Source organism: Silene latifolia, chromosome 6 (assembly GCF_048544455.1).
Source record: "Silene latifolia isolate original U9 population chromosome 6, ASM4854445v1, whole genome shotgun sequence".
NCBI classification, from domain to species: Eukaryota; Viridiplantae; Streptophyta; class Magnoliopsida; order Caryophyllales; family Caryophyllaceae; genus Silene; species Silene latifolia.
The window spans coordinates 45,893,979-45,911,920 of NC_133531.1; positions in this window are offsets into that span (position 1 = coordinate 45,893,979).

Here is a 17,942-nt window from a genome sequence, read left to right on the forward strand (position 1 = left end):
ATCAAAAACCTCCGAGTGCATGGAGATTCGTCACTAATCATTAACCAAGTTACGGGATCCTGGAAAATCCGAAGTGAAAGCCTAGCACCCTATCAGGCTAGGATAGACCAAGTCGCTCAATTCTTTGATCACGTAACCTACTTACACCTACCTCGAGAGGAAAATCAATTTGCAGACGCTCTTGCTAAACTTGCATCTTTGATAAACATGCCAGATTACATGATGGAAATGCCTTTGTGTGTCGAACGACGGTCGGAGCCGGCTTACGTCCATCAAATTACCAATGAAGAAGAAATCGCACAGGAGCCCTGGTTCCAAGCAATCCTGAACTTCAAGCTTAATGGTACCTATCCTCCAGATATGGATAAGAGGGGACAACGAGCTATACGCCTATTGTCTTCACAATACGTTCTCATGCAAGGAGAATTATACAAAAGAACACCTCTTGGTGTAATCCTACGTTGCCTTGATCATTCACAGGCACGAAAGGTGATGGAAGAAGTCCACGACGGAGAATGCGGTCCTCATATGAGTGGACCTATGATGGCAAAGAAAATCACACGTCTAGGGTACTATTGGACCACAATGGAATCCGATTGCATCAAATATGTGAGACATTGCCACAATTGCCAAATCTTCGGGAATGTACAACATGTCCCTCCTTCGTTACTCTATACGATGACGTCTCCTTGGCCATTCTCCGCATGGGGAATTGACATAATTGGGAAAATAACCCCACCGAACAGAGGTCACTGTTTCATTCTAGTAGCAATTGACTACTTCACCAAATGGGTAGAAGCGGCTTCCTACACCGCTCTTACGGCCAAAAATGTAGCCAAATTCATCCAAAATAACATCATCTGTCGATATGGTTGCCCACATGAGATCATCAGTGATAATGGGTCCCACTTCCAGGCCGAAACCGAACAATTGCTAGCCAAATACAATATCAAACATCACCACTCTTCGCCCTATAGACCACAGACTAACGGCGCGGTAGAAGCGGCTAACAAGAATGTCGTCACAATCCTCAAGAAAATGACTGACAACTATAGAGATTGGCCAAGCAAAATACCCTTCGCTCGTGGGGTATCGAACATCCGTCGGGACGCCCACAGGGCTACTCCTTTCTATTTGACTTACGGCATGGAAGCCGTACAACCAGTCGAGCTAGAAATACCATCCTTGCGCATCCTACTCGAAAGCCAAATCCCGGAGGCCGATTGGAAGAGGGATAGATACGAAGAACTCATCCTCCTGGATGAACGTAGACTCCGTGCCTTACATAATGTCCAAACATATCAAGCACGTATCAAACGAGCTTTCAACAAAAGGGTTAGGCCAAGAAACATCAAAGAAGGAGATTTAGTTCTCAAATCGGTCGAGCTCTTTTACAATACCCAAGGGGAAAGTTCAAACCTAATCGGGCGGACCATATCTAGTCAAATCAATACTCCCAGGGGGTGCGGTTAGAATCACAGACCTAGATGGGAATGAGTTCTCAAACCCCACAAATCTCGACCAACTGAAACGATACTATGCCTAGAATAGGGACAAAAACGCGCCTCGCGTAAACCTACGTGTCGCTCTTGTGGCACTAAATAAACGGCCCCTGGCCCATTTGAATGTCACTATGCTCGTGCATCTTGGCAAACTTGTCATCCTCATATCATCAAACAAACTAAATTCGCACCTCCCGAGTAAGCAAAGGCTCATGTCTATTTTCTATGTTCATTACAAGCTCTTGCTTCGAACAATTATTCTTTTACATTTACTTGAACTACGCGCAAGGGTTTGATTTCGCTTTTTTTAAAAGTGAATACGTAGGCAATCCTTCACAGGATTCAACCCACCATTATATTTAAAATGTAAATAGAAGGACATTTGCATTGCATTTGAAATTCGACAAGAATAATTAAGGAAAATCACAACGGTTTCGTAACCACTTAACCTCTTTTATTTCATTCAATTTCTAATAATAATAATACGTTACATAATAAAAAAATAGAATAGGCTAGGATTCTAAAAATCCCTCCCTTTTATTACAACAATAATAATAATAATCAAATAATAAATAAATAAGACTTGGGCTATTCCTCCATCTTTCCTTTGCCCTTGTCGTTCTTGTCATATTTCTTGTCACGACCTCGAGCCGGGCGCTCTTGCACCACTTCAGACCTAATCACCAACGGTCTTTCTCGAGGCCTGACTTTTCCATTCTTACCAACCACCATCTCCGCGACAGGAGTAGTCTTCGATTTCTTCGAAGGATGAATGACTTGGAACCCGGCTTCTTCTTCTCCTTCAGTCAGATTCTTCTCCTTCTCTTTCTCTCCCTCGCGCACCTTGTAGTCAACAGGCTCGCGCTTCCTCAGTCTTTCGCGCTCTTCCGAAGTTGCGGCTTTCCTCCACATCAGATAAGAGTCCGACACCCACAAGGCATTGGAGGAGAAGTTCAAAAACCACATGTTTCTTTGGGCCCACTTCATAGCCCACTCTCTTCGGCTCTCTGTAGTAAGCGCCATAGCAGTCTGCGGGACGGTGTCGAGCCTAGGGATCATCTGCTTCAACCCGACTTGCCTCATCAATCTCTCAGGAAAGATGCATACCATAAACTCCAAACCAGGAATGCGCACGGACCTAGTAGGATCCAAAGAAGACACTCCAAAGTGATGACAGACTTGAGGTGCCACCACCACGAACGACCCATCTGATCAGCGGGCCATCATCATTCTTCAGCTTGTTCTTCCAATAATCGCAGACCCGGGTGAAGTCCACCATGTACAGCCGTGTCCTCATCGAAATCATACGGGCATGATAGGAAAGTGCATGAACTGGGGGCTCGAGCAATCGGAGCCGTTCCATGAGCCAAACCTACCAAAAACAGGTATTAGACACCCACACAAAAGAGAAAAAAAAAAACAAAAAAAAAAAACAAAAAAAAAAAAAAAAAAAACGAAAAAAAAAAAAGGAAAAAGAAGGGTGTCTTTTACCTGTAGGATAACGGGACTCCCCAAAAATGGAAGATCGCGGTTGGATTTCCTATTATCCAAACCCAAGATGATCTCCCCCAAACATAGACAAGCTGGGCTCCTGCGCAGCTCCATTTGCTCAATAAGGCCCAATAGACGGGGATCACCTCTCAAATCTTCATCAACATGTCCCTGAAAGACATAAACATGAAGCAAACAGAAGCCAAATGCTCTCCTCCTAGCAACATAAGAGACAATAGGGTCGGCCCTGTTGATAAATCGATCTATAAAGTCTAGCATCCTCACGCCCTTCGGAGTAACAAGGCGATCTACCTCAAGTCTCGTAAGTCCAAGCAAATCTCTAAACTTGCTCTTATACCCCTGAGCAGTAGAAGGGATGGCAGGTAAATGTTCGGGGTCCCACCCGCCAATAGCAGCAATTTCCTCCGGAAAAGGACAAATATCACCTCCTGGGAACGCAAAAACATGGTAATTTGGGTCCCAATAATCAAGGCAAGCGTCCAAGAACGGTTTTACAACCTTAATGAGTTTCAAACTCAGCAAAGATCCAAGGTTATAAGCACCCATGTCATGTTTCTCAATGTTCGAAAACTCATTAGTCCATTCCTTCAAGCGAATCTCTAGGGTATTCATGATGATAATTTTCTCTTGAAAATTTATTGGGAGTTTTTATGTGTGAATCGACGAAGAAGAGACGGAAGAATTATATGATTTAAAGCTTCGTCGACGCTTCTATTTATACTAATTGCTTTGTTTCAAAAATCCGTCGAACCACTGCTTGGGAACAGGGCGCGGCCGGCGCGCCTCTTCAAAGGGACGCAGCTCATGCTGCGCCTCTTCCCCAGCCTTATCTCTGTGATTTCCGCGTTTGGATCTTTCCTAATTCTATAAGCGAATAATTTCCTATTCCTACGGGATTTTATTTTGGTAAATCCGAGTAATTTACCATGCTTGAGGTTTCCTTAATCCACAAGCGCGCTTTTCGAGGCGACATCGACATTTTCCGCCATTTTTCTCACACTTTTATATTTAATTTTCATTTTAATTCTTTTTTTTAAGTCATTTCATTTTCTTAATTTTTTATTAATTTCTATTTTCTAACTTATAGATTTCTCTTTTTCTTTTTTTTCGGGGGTAACCCTCCCTACCGTCCGGTCATTTCCGGCAAAATTTTTGCATTTTCACATCCCTTCGAGTCTCATTTTGCACTAATTAAAGGCCTTATGTGTATATAAAAATGTATGTTTTACGTGATTTGCCTATGTGAATTTCGGCGACATGACGGTGTAAACCGTTGTCTACCAAACCTGTTCAAAAGCTAACCTGCAGGTACAGATAACGCAACCCAGCAACAAAAGGCACTCAGGCCGTCGTATATACAACAAGAGGCAAATGTACAAGCAACTGGGGGCTTCGCCCCAAACAAGTTCAAATGTGCATCGGCTTCGCCCAAACAAGTCCAAATGTAAACTCGGGGGCTTGCGCCCAAACAAATCCAAAAAGAGAGTTCAAAATCAAAACCAAGCGGACTCACTGCTGGGTACCCTCCAACTCAAAGAACCCTCGCCATAAGAGCGGCGATCTCGGCATCCCGAAACTCGAGCTCCTCGACAAACGAGCCGTCTCCTCCCGAGATCGGGTCAACTCTCGCTCCACTCACGATCGGCTGTGGACAACAAGAAATTGGCTCATGTCAATCAGTTCAAACAAAACTGAAAAAACCAAAAATCAAGGAAAAAATAAATGAGGTTCATACCTGACGACCTCGACCGCCGACAAGTGCCTCGATGGCCGTAGCTCGTAGCCGGTTGGCCACCCTCCAGAGTGCCACAAACCGAGATGGCGTGACCTGCATTTCAAAAGAATTTTCAGTAAACTGAACAAGTTCAATCAAATGTGTTCTTACACGAAAACTGCGTAAGATAAGAACTCACCCTCCGAATCAGATGCTGCCAGTCATCTAGGCCAGCATCCGTCACAGCCACGTCGAAGTCACGCAGCTCGGAGATCGTCGTCCTCCCGATGCGTCGGTGTACTCGAGGTCTCGGGGTACTCTGGGGGCTCGATGCCCGCCGCCTCAACCTCCTACGAAGACAAATGGCACTCGTTAATCGATGATCTTTCGTCGCAATTCTCGAAAATCAAAATCCAACAAGAAACAAAAGATACTCACCACTACCGGCCAATACGCCAACCTCCCGTAAAGGAACGCCGAGTAATCCTCGTCAGGGAGAAGAAGGTCGTCGCCACTAGCACCAGCCAAGTCCGCCTCCCTCTCGGCCTCGAAGGCTCCCTAAACATCGTCTAGGAGGATCGACGGAACCGTCAACGCGCCCCGAAAGCACCGACAAGCTAACCGCTCGCCCGGATACCACACAGGACCCATCGACGTCCACAACAGGAGACTCGAGCTCCTAGGTCGAAGGACCTCGGCGACAAAGGAGGCGCTCCGTACTCCGCCCAAGTGCAGGCACCCACTGCGATAATATGAAGGCAAAAGTCATTCCTATGATCAATTTAAAACAAAGTATGAGAAGAATAAGTGCATACGAATAGGATACTCACGCTGCTCGGCTGAAGAGCGTTCACATCTCGCCGGTAGACATTGTGAGAAGAACGCTTGCTCTTCGTCCGGCACATGACCCAGTCCCTCACCACGGGGTAGGCCCTCTCCAGCGGCTCCGTCCTCTTGGGCGCGAGGCCCGGAAAGTAGGAGTACACCCACGCCTGCAAAGCATAGTAATCAATAACGATCTTTCGTGATTCAACGAAGAAAAGAATTTACTTTGATCCAAAGGAAGGTTCATACCTCCAACAGTAGCCCAGGTCCGACGGCGCCAGGAGAAGTCCCCTTCTCCATCAACTCCGGACGAACCATGGCCCTCATAAAGCGGATGAGGACCGCAAAACCAGCAGTGACCCAGTCCCAACGCCCTAGGGAACTCAAGTCAGAAAGAAAGGGGAGAAGCTTCGTCGACAGCCTCTCACCCTTGTCTCCGAGGTAAATCGAAGACAAGAACCACCAAAGCCAAAGACGAGCCCTCTGCTCAGCTGTACAAGGAGGAGGAGCAGTCTCCCTCCCATCAATCACCACCGATGCCGGGGTCTTCCCCGCAAAGTAATCTCGAACATAGGTACTGGGTACCAAGCCCGGCACCGCAACAGCCTTCGGCGACAGGTTCCAGCCGATCAACCTCCTCGCCTCGGCCGAATCCGCCCTCATGCCAGTCTCCGGCCACACCATCTCCTCAGTCCCGCACGGCAGACCAGAAATCATGCCGTAGTCCTCCAAGGTGACTCCCACCTCACCAAAAGGCAGGTGAAACGTGGAAGTCGTATCCCAAAATCGATCCAAGAAGGCGCGAACCAGGCTAAGGTTTGAAGGAAATGTAGATCTATATACATACTAACATACTCTTATATGTCAATTTAATTTGTCATAAAATTAATTAGTGATCTTATGCATGCAAACAATAATATAAAAGAAGAGAAATAATGTCCTTACATTCAATATTTCGGCTATATTGGGCACAAGAGAGATCACCTTTCTCTTCTTGTTCTTGAGCTATTCCAATGGATGAACAAGATCTAAGAATAAGATCTCTCCCCAAGTTTTATACCCAAGGCTTTCTCTTAATCTAATTAATATTATAGGATCTAGTATAATATTAATCTTGTAGAAAATTGAACCAAAAAAATTTTCTAACACTTGAATATTTTTCGGTTTGATGAGAGAAGAAGAGGGGTTTTTGTTCTCTCTAGAAATCTTATTTTTGGATGAGCAAGTGAATGAATAAACACTACTAACTTCTTAGTGAATATTAGGCAAAATGATAAGAAAAATCTCCAACATTTTTCTTCCCAAAACCGGTGGGAGTGGAGGAAATAAAAGAGCCAATGCATGCCCTAGTTGTTCTTCACAATGAACCATAGGCATGCAAGGCTAGTTTAGTAGGTAATTATGTTGTTTACCACTAATAAGAACAACTTAATATTTGTCTAATATTCCTCCAATTTTCGGCACAAAGGATAATATGGATCCATATTATTTTTGTCAAATGTCAATATGTCACATGTCATATGTGACATAAATTTGTTATGTAATTTTTAACATGTTAAAAATCAACGTATTAATAAAAATACGTCACATACAAAAATCGACTTGGTAATTTCATAATTACTTGTGCCAAAATATTTTACCAATTTTATAAATCGTATTTATAATCATTCATTCAAATTTAATTGTTTACAGAAACAATAATTTCATCCGAGTAATGATACAATTCAATTACTCAGACCGTATCTCATTTAATCACATTTCAATTTGATACGTAAATTTTACTTCCAAAATCGTCCGTCAATTTTCAAGTAATTTAATCAACTCGTAACATTATACGATTAATTAAATGATCAATTAAGAGTATTGCCCTATAGGTATGACCTAGGGGTCAATCAATGATCACCACCGTCACACACGACGATAATGTCAAACTCTAGTCAGCCAATCATTACCGATATATGTTGACCAGTTGACAGTAACAATATTACTTCCCAATTGTATTCTTTAAAATGAGATTTAATAATGATATTTAAATCATGTAATCGCACTATTGTTGAGGACACATTTCCCAACAATCTCCCACTTGTCCTCGACAAGTGTGCGTTACCAATTCTCTTGTCCTATTACTATCTCCCACTCAATGCAAGGTGTCTTTCAGGTCGTACTTGCAAGTGATCACATCGAGAGCGGTTTCCTCGATCTGGAGAATAACTGATTGACCGGATTTATCCACTCTGGATACCTTCCGAGCGTGGCCACGCATTTCCAGTTCATTACTCCTCGAGTGGCCCTAAGATATTGTTTTAACCCTGACAAGGGGATGGACAATTCCTATCGCACTCATTCCCTTCGACTAGCCACAGCCATCATAACCCAAAATATGCCCATTTGACCCCATTTACGAAGGTCGTAGTAACACAAATCAAAGTTAATCTGAAACTGAGCCATCTTAGGTGAATAGTCTTTAGTCAAAAGAATCGACTCATTAGAATACTATAGTAGCTCTCGCCACGACCAGGCTATATAAATTTGCCAGAACTCTATAAGCGGTCATTAGGCCCGACAAAATGTTCCTAACAGTCTGCCTATGTGATCGACTAGTCATCTCACATGACTGTATGGCACTTGAACTTGCCATCAATCGCATCACACTCTAGTCACTTCGAGACGTCACCTCATATAAGTGACTATGGGCGAATACAATGCTAATCCGTGTTCACTTTAACGGGGTTCAATTGTCACTACAACCCGTTTGGATGTAACAAAGTATAAAAGGAGTTTTTAAAGAAAAACTCGAACGACAAATGTGATTATCACATATGAATAGTCAATGCCTGATTACTATTTCATATTCTATAATCTAATTTGATCTTGTACGTAGTTGTTCATTTCAATTCAATTGAAATGACATGACTCATCATGTTTAGCCTTTGAGAAGGCTTTGGTTAGTAAGTTTTATCAATTTCTTGTACCTTATTCAACCTTACTACATACTCGTTTTCCTCTGTAATGTATACATTTGCATCACAAAACTTTCTGAGTACGTGTCGAGATCCAATCAAGACATAGGCCCTCTTAGCCTAAGAATAGCTCCCACTGTTTTTTCACAAAGTGCGGGACTCATCCTCTTGCACATCTCATGATTGCAAGTGTACTCAATTTCCGTTATAAATATCTCTCATTGTTCTTTATTGCCTAGAACGATTCTAGAAAATCTACTTCTTAATTATCATAGCCACAATGGTATCTTAACCATCCTAATGTGTTTTGATTATGGTTTTGTCGGAAACCATGCGCAACCTCAATTGTCAATTGTCACTTGTGCAACACCCTTACACAAAATTGCATCATAAACACTTTGCTTTACTTCCTTAATGCTTCTGCATGCACTTAAGGGTAATCTTTATATACTAGGTAAAGATTACTTAAATTCGATTTTGAAAACAATTCATCATACTCGAAGTATATGAAGTGTTATACATCATTACCTATTTAATTGATCCGACAGCGGAAGCAAATGGAATCAATCAAATATGTTCAATTTAATTGAACTAGTCATGAATCTTATCAACATAAGACTTCTTACTGACGCTAATATCATGTGGACTCATCTTCATAAATCCGGATATTCAAGATGTATTATAATACTCCAAAAGTCTTAAATCATTCGCAATGATCAATATGTCATCCACATATCGGACTAATTAAAATTTCCGTAACTCCCACTAAACTCCATGTATAAACACAACTTCTTGACTTATCGAGAAATGTTTTATCACATGATCAAAATGTTGATTCTAACTCATTGATGTCCTACTTAAGACCCTCTCTTAAGTTTCACATTATCTTAGGATTGCAAGAATCTTCAAAACTCAAGATATGTATTGAATACATTCCTTCTAATTGAAGAAGTGGGTTTTAGATTCACTCGCTATGTATTTCATAATAATGAAACACAATCCCTAAGAATATCCAAATAGGCTTAAGTATTTCAATTGGTGTAAAACCCTTTGCAACCAATCAAACCTTGAAATCTCTCTTTATTAGTGCAAAACCCTTTGCAACTAATCAAGCCTTTTTACTTCGGATTTTCATGGCTCTAAGCCTTGTATTGAGTTGTGACTTAAACACTCTTATGTAAGTCATTTGTTCATTACTTTCTAGAAGTAATCAACTTGAATCAAACAATTTCTTTTGTAAGTTATAAGCTCTTTACTTTCTTAAAAGTAGCATGAATTCATCATTTTTAACAAGTGACGAATTTAACCTCCTAGGTTTTGAAGAAACAATGTCTTACACAAAACGTCTCATGTAGCCAAGAAAGACCGGTTTCTTGCGACATAACATTCTCTGTGGCATTCTTTGTGGCTCTTGAATAATTTCTCCCACTCTGTCTTCTAAAAATAAACTTGTATTTTAGAAAGACAGCTTCACGAGCCGCAAACCCGTCATACTCGTGATTTTTTAAGAGGAAAAATTGAGCATTTGTTTCTTGTGAAAACTTACAAACATGGTACCCTTACCATTTCATATCACATATGATTCGATTTAGTGGAAAAATAATCTAGACAAAATGATAAAATCCCCAAAAGGATCAAGTAACTCAAAGTAACTTGATTGAAATCCAAACCATATCGAATAGCGTTTGATTTCTTATCTAATCACACATTATTCCATAATGCGTGCTAAGAGAGATTAACTTGTGATACTATATCACATTTCCTTTGGCTTATATCAAAGTCTTCACTTTGATAATCCCATCACGACTAAATCGTGATTCTTTGAACTCTTTGAAATTCTTCAAAGATTTCTCCTTTTACCTTATTAAGTGAACATATTAGCGTCAACTTAAATCGTTGGTAAAAGAAAATGATCAACCTATTTTGGATCGATGATTTACAACCTCGATCTCCTTTTCAACCAAAAGGCATGAGACATCTTGCTTTGAATACAAGATACGCATATACCATTAATAATCTAATGGTTTCAAGAGTACTCAATAACTCTTTGCGTTCATCATTCCAAAATTTTAAGGTTTAATCTTGGGTTACCAATTTTGAGTCTTGCATCATCTTCATGATATATTATTCTAGTTTGGTTTAGAATATAATCACCTTGATAATGGGCTAGCCATACATCAAATCGTGGTGTATAGGGTCACAAAAGTGAAAACCTCTTTTGTATCTTAACAAGTTTATATTCTTATTTAGAGTTTATGTAATTAATAGTCACAATTAAGTACAACTCCAAACCCAAAAACTAGATTGAGTACACAATTACTCTATCTCTCGATATGTTGTTGCTAGTCGTCATATTCTAATCATCCTATGCATCAAGTACAAATGATGAAAACCACCACCGGTTTCTAATATTGACGAAGTGGTACTAGCAAAATTTATGTTAATCAAATGAACATTTAAAGAAGAAGGTCCCATTAGATGTCCCACAACTAACTTGTTGATTCTTCAAAAATTTGGGGTAGTTTCCTTTCTCGTGTCCAACATTTAAGACAATGGAAACTATATCGGTTGGGAATGATAGGTTTAGTATCGTTATTCTCAATAACTTTACCTTTAACATTACCTTGTATCAATTCCATTATTATATTTACTTCTTGAACCTCGTCCTCATCTTAACGGTTTAAGAGAATGCTCCCACTCAATTCAATGAGTCTTTGCTTTGAGAAGCAAAATTGAATTCATGAAGATTACTCTTCATTTGTTCGTTTTAGTCTTAAAAACTGTCATTGAAGTGGTTGCGTTATTTTGGTCAATTACGAATTCTTGACAAAACTAATTACCAAAACAATTTTATCGCTTCGATGTACTTAATGCATTTAAGTACATGGAAAAACAATCCATTGCAAGTAGATGTGTTAGTCAAGAATCAAAAACCTGTTTGATAATGAATAACTTTAATCTATACTCTTTACAAGAGATCCTTAGCAATGGTTTATTTGAGGTTTTAGAAGCAAACTCATATTTGTCTTTAGTTACGATATTTTAATGGAGATTTGAATTAAAAACGAAATGATATCGTATATTGAACTGTGGTAAAGAAATAGAACAATATTATAACGGAATAATGGAAAACTTAACATTCATCGTTTTATTAATACTTGTAAATAACAAGTAAAGCATTTACATAGTGACCTCTACCCAACTATGATAAATGATTCCAAGACCCAAATTCATATCGACTTAGGCACGGTATGGCCGATGAAACCCTTATCAATATAACTCGGTGGATTAACGCTTTAATCGATTCTACTTTTAGAACTCTTGGTCGAAAAAATTACTCTAATATTTATCTATAGCCCGGAACACATGCAACTACGGTCGCGAATACTTCCGTTGAGCTCAATCCAAATTTCGAATAAATGTGTCCATGATCCAAATCCACATCAACTTGGGCACGGTATGGCCGATGAAACCCTCATCAACATGAATTCGGTGGATTGACATTTATCACCCACTTCCCCTACGTAACAAGGTTTGTACCCCGGTAGGGCCGAGTGCACTCCCTCGCGAAATAGGTTTTCATGGTTTCTACTATTTGGTAAGGCTATGTCTCAATTGTTTGTTTTAGCGAGAGGTCATGTCAATTCATTATCTATCACGTTTTAAGTGAACTAAAGCGGTGAACTACGATAATTCTAATTGACACGGTCGATAAACTCGATAAAAGACAATGCATGTTTAGTAATGGCGATTTAGCGATGCATGTGACATAAAATAAAATGCAAGCATAAAAGTAAATAAATCCTAGTATGGCCTTTCCTAAAATAGAAAAACTATTAATCTATTACATATTCGGAAACCAACTCCATTGGTCCCTTGAACTTCGGTTGTGGCACGCATCTCGAGGTAACACCGTCTTTATGTATCGCCATTCTTGAAGAAATCCGTCTTTTGGAACTCCTGAATGAATAAAATTACATAATAAATTACATAATTTCCTATTATACATTTGTAACTAAAATAAAATAAATCTATTAAATTACAAAACGGTGATACGAGATCACAATTAAAAATTACAACCGAATCGATATTCCCATACATTTCGGGAAATACCAATTAAATCTAAGGCCATACTAAGTAAAATTACATAATTCAAAATTACATAAATTAAAATTATGACAATCATAAAGAAAAATGCAGCATTATAATATGTATGAACATGCTCAATTTTATGCTAAATCGCCTTTTAATTAGCCAATATCGTATATTACTCGGTTTTTCGGTTTGCGTGATTTCAACATTTTATAATCACAAAAATACATAAACTCATATTTATGCATAAGTTAATTACCCTAACCTCTTAGGACTCAAAATATAGTCTTCACTAATAATTTGACCATAATTAACCTTTATTTACAAAATTGTTCATAAATGGACCAAAAATTACAAAATAAGCTATTAAACTTCAAATAAATCCAAAAATTTCAAATAAATTCAAAATTTGAAATTTAAATTCATGAACATTCTGGAAAAATTCCATGACACTCATAATGTTCAAAATCTTAGGTTAAATATTTTCGAAATTTTTCCGGAAAAACAATGTTGCGGTTTATCAATTTATAATAAAATAATCATAAAAACATGGAAAAATTATTTTCATTAACTTTTCAATTTTAGATCTGAAAAAATATAATAAAATGCAACATTAGACGTTTTTCCTAAGTCATAGATTATGTTTTATTAATTTTTCACTAATAATGTCACTATTTATGCTATTTTTCTTCAAAAATTCATAAATCATGCTAAAAGACTTCTTTATAGCCAATTATTTTACACACATCTTGTAAAATTGCATGTGACAACATATTAATTTTCTATGACCAGATTCGAAATTTAACTCATATTAACCTAATTTTCTCTTAAATCCGTATTTAATAATGAAAAATTCAATTTTCGAGCATAACAAGTCCAAAAATTATGAAAATTTCCAGATCATCTAAAAATAATATATGTAACAACATATCCAAAAACCAAGTGAAAATTCGAAGTATAGCTAATTTTAGACCAAAAATGACATTTTTACTCATAAAATCACATTTAAATGCCATTATAGTAAATTATGAACAATAAAAATCCGAAAAATTAACCAAAATATCCTAAAACACTTTAGGACCAGAAATATTAACATGCATGTAATTATTTCGTGATATATCATAATAACACAAATTTTACAAGTTTTATTTTGTTATTCATATAACTCGGAAAAACTTTTAACCAATTTGCATGCAAACAACCGTGGCTCTTGATACCGATTGAAGGAAATGTAGATCTATATACATACTAACATACTCTTATATGTCAATTTAATTTGTCATAAAATTAATTAGTGATCTTATGCATGCAAACAATAATATAAAAGAAGAGAAATAATGTCCTTACATTCAATATTTCGGCTATATTGGGCACAAGAGAGATCACCTTTCTCTTCTTGTTCTTGAGCTATTCCAATGGATGAACAAGATCTAAGAATAAGATCTCTCCCCAAGCTTTATACCCAAGGCTTTCTCTTAATCTAATTAATATTATAGGATCTAGTATAATATTAATCTTGTAGAAAATTGAACCAAAAAAATTTTCTAACACTTGAATATTTTTCGGTTTGATGAGAGAAGAAGAGGGGTTTTTGTTCTCTCTAGAAATCTTATTTTTGGATGAGCAAGTGAATGAATAAACACTACTAACTTCTTAGTGAATATTAGGCAAAATGATAAGAAAAATCTCCAACATTTTTCTTCCCAAAACCGGTGGGAGTGGAGGAAATAAAAGAGCCAATGCATGCCCTAGTTGTTCTTCACAATGAACCATAGGCATGCAAGGCTAGTTTAGTAGGTAATTATGTTGTTTACCACTAATAAGAACAACTTAATATTTGTCTAATATTCCTCCAATTTTCGGCACAAAGGATAATATGGATCCATATTATTTTTGTCAAATGTCAATATGTCACATGTCATATGTGACATAAATTTGTTATGTAATTTTTAACATGTTAAAAATCAACGTATTAATAAAAATACGTCACATACAAAAATCGACTTGGTAATTTCATAATTACTTGTGCCAAAATATTTTACCAATTTTATAAATCGTATTTATAATCATTCATTCAAATTTAATTGTTTCTGTAAACAATAATTTCATCCGAGTAATGATACAATTCAATTACTCAGACCGTATCTCATTTAATCACATTTCAATTTGATACGTAAATTTTACTTCCAAAATCGTCCGTCAATTTTCAAGTAATTTAATCAACTCGTAACATTATACGATTAATTAAATGATCAATTAAGAGTATTGCCCTATAGGTATGACCTAGGGGTCAACTGATCACCACCGTCACACGACGGAAATGTCAAACTCTAGTCGACCAATCATTACCGATATATGTTGACCAGTTGACAGTAACAATATTACTTCCCAATTGTATTCTTTAAAATGAGATTTAATAATGATATTTAAATCATGTAATCGCACTATTGTTGAGGACACATTTCCCAACAAGGTTGCCCCGCAACTTCCTCTTCACGATATCCCTCCAGACCTGAACCAGAGGACCAAACGCTCCACGCTCGATCATGGCTCTCTCCTCTGCCGACAGCCGCTCGTAGTGCTCCATCGCCGTCGTATACCCCGAGAACGACCGGATGTTCCCGGCCTCCTATTATGATTCGAGATAAAGCTATCTTTAGTTTTGAGTAGATTTGAAAGTAAATTGAACAAAAGAAGAAAGGGGTAGGTAATGAGTTAGGGAATTCCTATTTACCAAGCTCTTCACCGTCCTGTAAGACAAATGACCCTCTGCAGCCCATACGAGGTGCCTACTCTCCCGGAGTCTCGGCCACGCGGGAGCTCCCTCGGTGGCGACCCCCTCGTCCGAGGTGGGCCCGTCTCGGAATCTCCTCCTCGTCAGCGGCCTCCTCCTCGGGAACCTCGTCTGCAGTAGCCATCACCGCAGCGGTGAAGGCCTGCTCCAAAGCCTCCTCAACAGCAGCAGCATCTATGTCCATGGGGGTCCTCCCAAGTAGAAGCATCATCACTGCGCACATTAAAGTGAATTCAGGCCGCGTCACGTGACGACAAGCCTTTGTTAAGAAATTTTCGAGCCTCCAAGGCCCGGGAATTCCCCATTTCTGGCCATCCTTGGCCATGTTCTCGCCAACCCAATCACTCATGTGACAAATTGGGTCAAGTCAAGTCCGAATCAAAGCCTAGTTCCGGGTTCAAGTCGAAAATTCGGCATCATTTCGCTACAATGGCGGTTATGCCCTAGAAGAGTGTCCTGCAAAAGTTGTCACCAACCAAAATTCCAAGATGACAGGAAGTTTACCCATCACCCAAGGGTCCCAAATATCAAATTTCATCACAAATGGGCAATCCTAAGGCCATTTTCGAAGCAATTAGCGGTCTAGCTGTGAAACCGTCTCAAAATTCGCTCAAGGGCTCAAAACTCGATGAAAATTCAAAGCAAATACATGGTTATGTTCCTAACATTGCCTATTATCCATTCCTAGCATCAATTTGGCAAGACAAATCCATTTGGGGGAAAAGCCCCAAATTTTCGATCAAATGGGTCGAAAACCCTAATTATTGCGGCTCAAAATTCGACAAATATGGATGATTAATGCAAGATTAAGACACATACCTCGATTAGTCATATTTCAAGCAAGCTTTTGAATCCAACCTTGACGGAAATGGTGAAGATTTGAGAGAGAAATTGAAGAAAATAAGTTTCGAAAATAAATAAACATAAACCTTCTGATTTCGCGTTTTTACGCAGGAATTGCCAAATTGGGGAAAAGACGCAGCAGGTGCTGCGCCTCTTCCAAGAGATGCAGCTCTTGCTGCGCCTCTTCCTTTTGTTCCCTCCGTACGAATTTTCAAAAGTTCGTTGGGAGTTCGTTATTTGTGGGCCCATCTTTGGTGCGCCTCTTCCTCGATGCTATTTTGTCATTTTGGTCCGTTTCGACGATTTTCTTTCGTTCCGGCCCATGTTTATCCCAGTAGCGACAGACAGATTTTGCGTATTGTCCAAACCCATTTTACCCGCGCAGCGGTATTTTGCAGTATTGCTCAATTTATTTTATCCGGCGCAGTAGTATTTTGCAGTACTTCTCACTCGAAGTTTCTCCCATGATGATCAAGATGTTCCTAGTCGTCAAGATAATCACCCCAACGAGAGCTTGCTTGAGGACAGAGACAAGCAGATTCCCCCAAAGTCATCAGTACATTCCCCAACAAGAGTTCGCTTGAGACCAACGCAAGCAGATTCAACCTCCAAATTTCGCCAGAGTTCGCTTGAGACCGACGCAAGCAGATTCCCCCAGCAGTTTCTACCGACGTCCTGCTGTTTTCAATATCTCTTGTTCCCCGCAGAGTTCGACCAAAGTTCCTGTGACCCCCTAATGCCTTGGACACCAAGTTATCTTCGGACCAAGATTTTTTCCGAGCGTCTTGATCCGTTTCGCCCGGGGTATCTCGGTATGATCTCTTCTTATGGTCGAGCTTCCTTACGCAGATCTAATGGACTTTAAACGACCCTCCCCGATAGTCGACAGACTCTAAAATGTTCCCGACGATAGGTCCTTGGCTCAGACCCCTTGAGCCGCCTCGCGTCGCCATAGTCGTCAGGTTGTAATCTTCGATTGACCTGATGGCTATACTTTGACTTTCGCCTTGTCCAAGCCTCGGTCAAAGTGGGGGCTCAGAGACACCTCGTTTCGCACCTCTCGCAAACCACCCGGTGATGATTGGGCCGCATGTTTGATTCGTGGAACGATTTGTGACAGTTCGTAAGATTATCGTCAAGTGATTGCTCAAATATTAATGTCAACCTCTTAGTTGTCATCTACGTCCCGATACGGTCATTTTGGCGTAATTAGAGTGCATTCGAGTCCGGGTCAAAAACCGTCTCCATTTTCTCGATAGTTGTTAAATCCAGAGTCGAAATGTTCGAATGTTCCGGATAATTCTATTCCATATTTCTCAAATTTTATCTTTTGGCAAATAATATCCCGCAATATTCAAAAGATAATCGAATCAATTCCGTCCTACCATAACTTAAACACGGAAATCTTTTTTAAACAGGAGGAAACCTCCTGGGAAGAGACGCAACGGCAGTGTCGCGCCTCTTCCAAGAGACGCATGGTGCTGCTGCGCCTCTTCCCAGGCCCTTCTTTGCATGATTTACGTATCTTTTTTATATCTTTCCGAGATTCACTTCCAAAGAGTCTCCGAAACCCTAAACCTCCGCGTGATTAGTATAAATAGGAGCTTTCGTTCCTCATATTTCTCACGCGAGTGTCCGCCCTTCTCTTCTCCCTTTGCATTCTAGACTTCGTTCTTACTAATTGGCGCCTACGTGCTTGA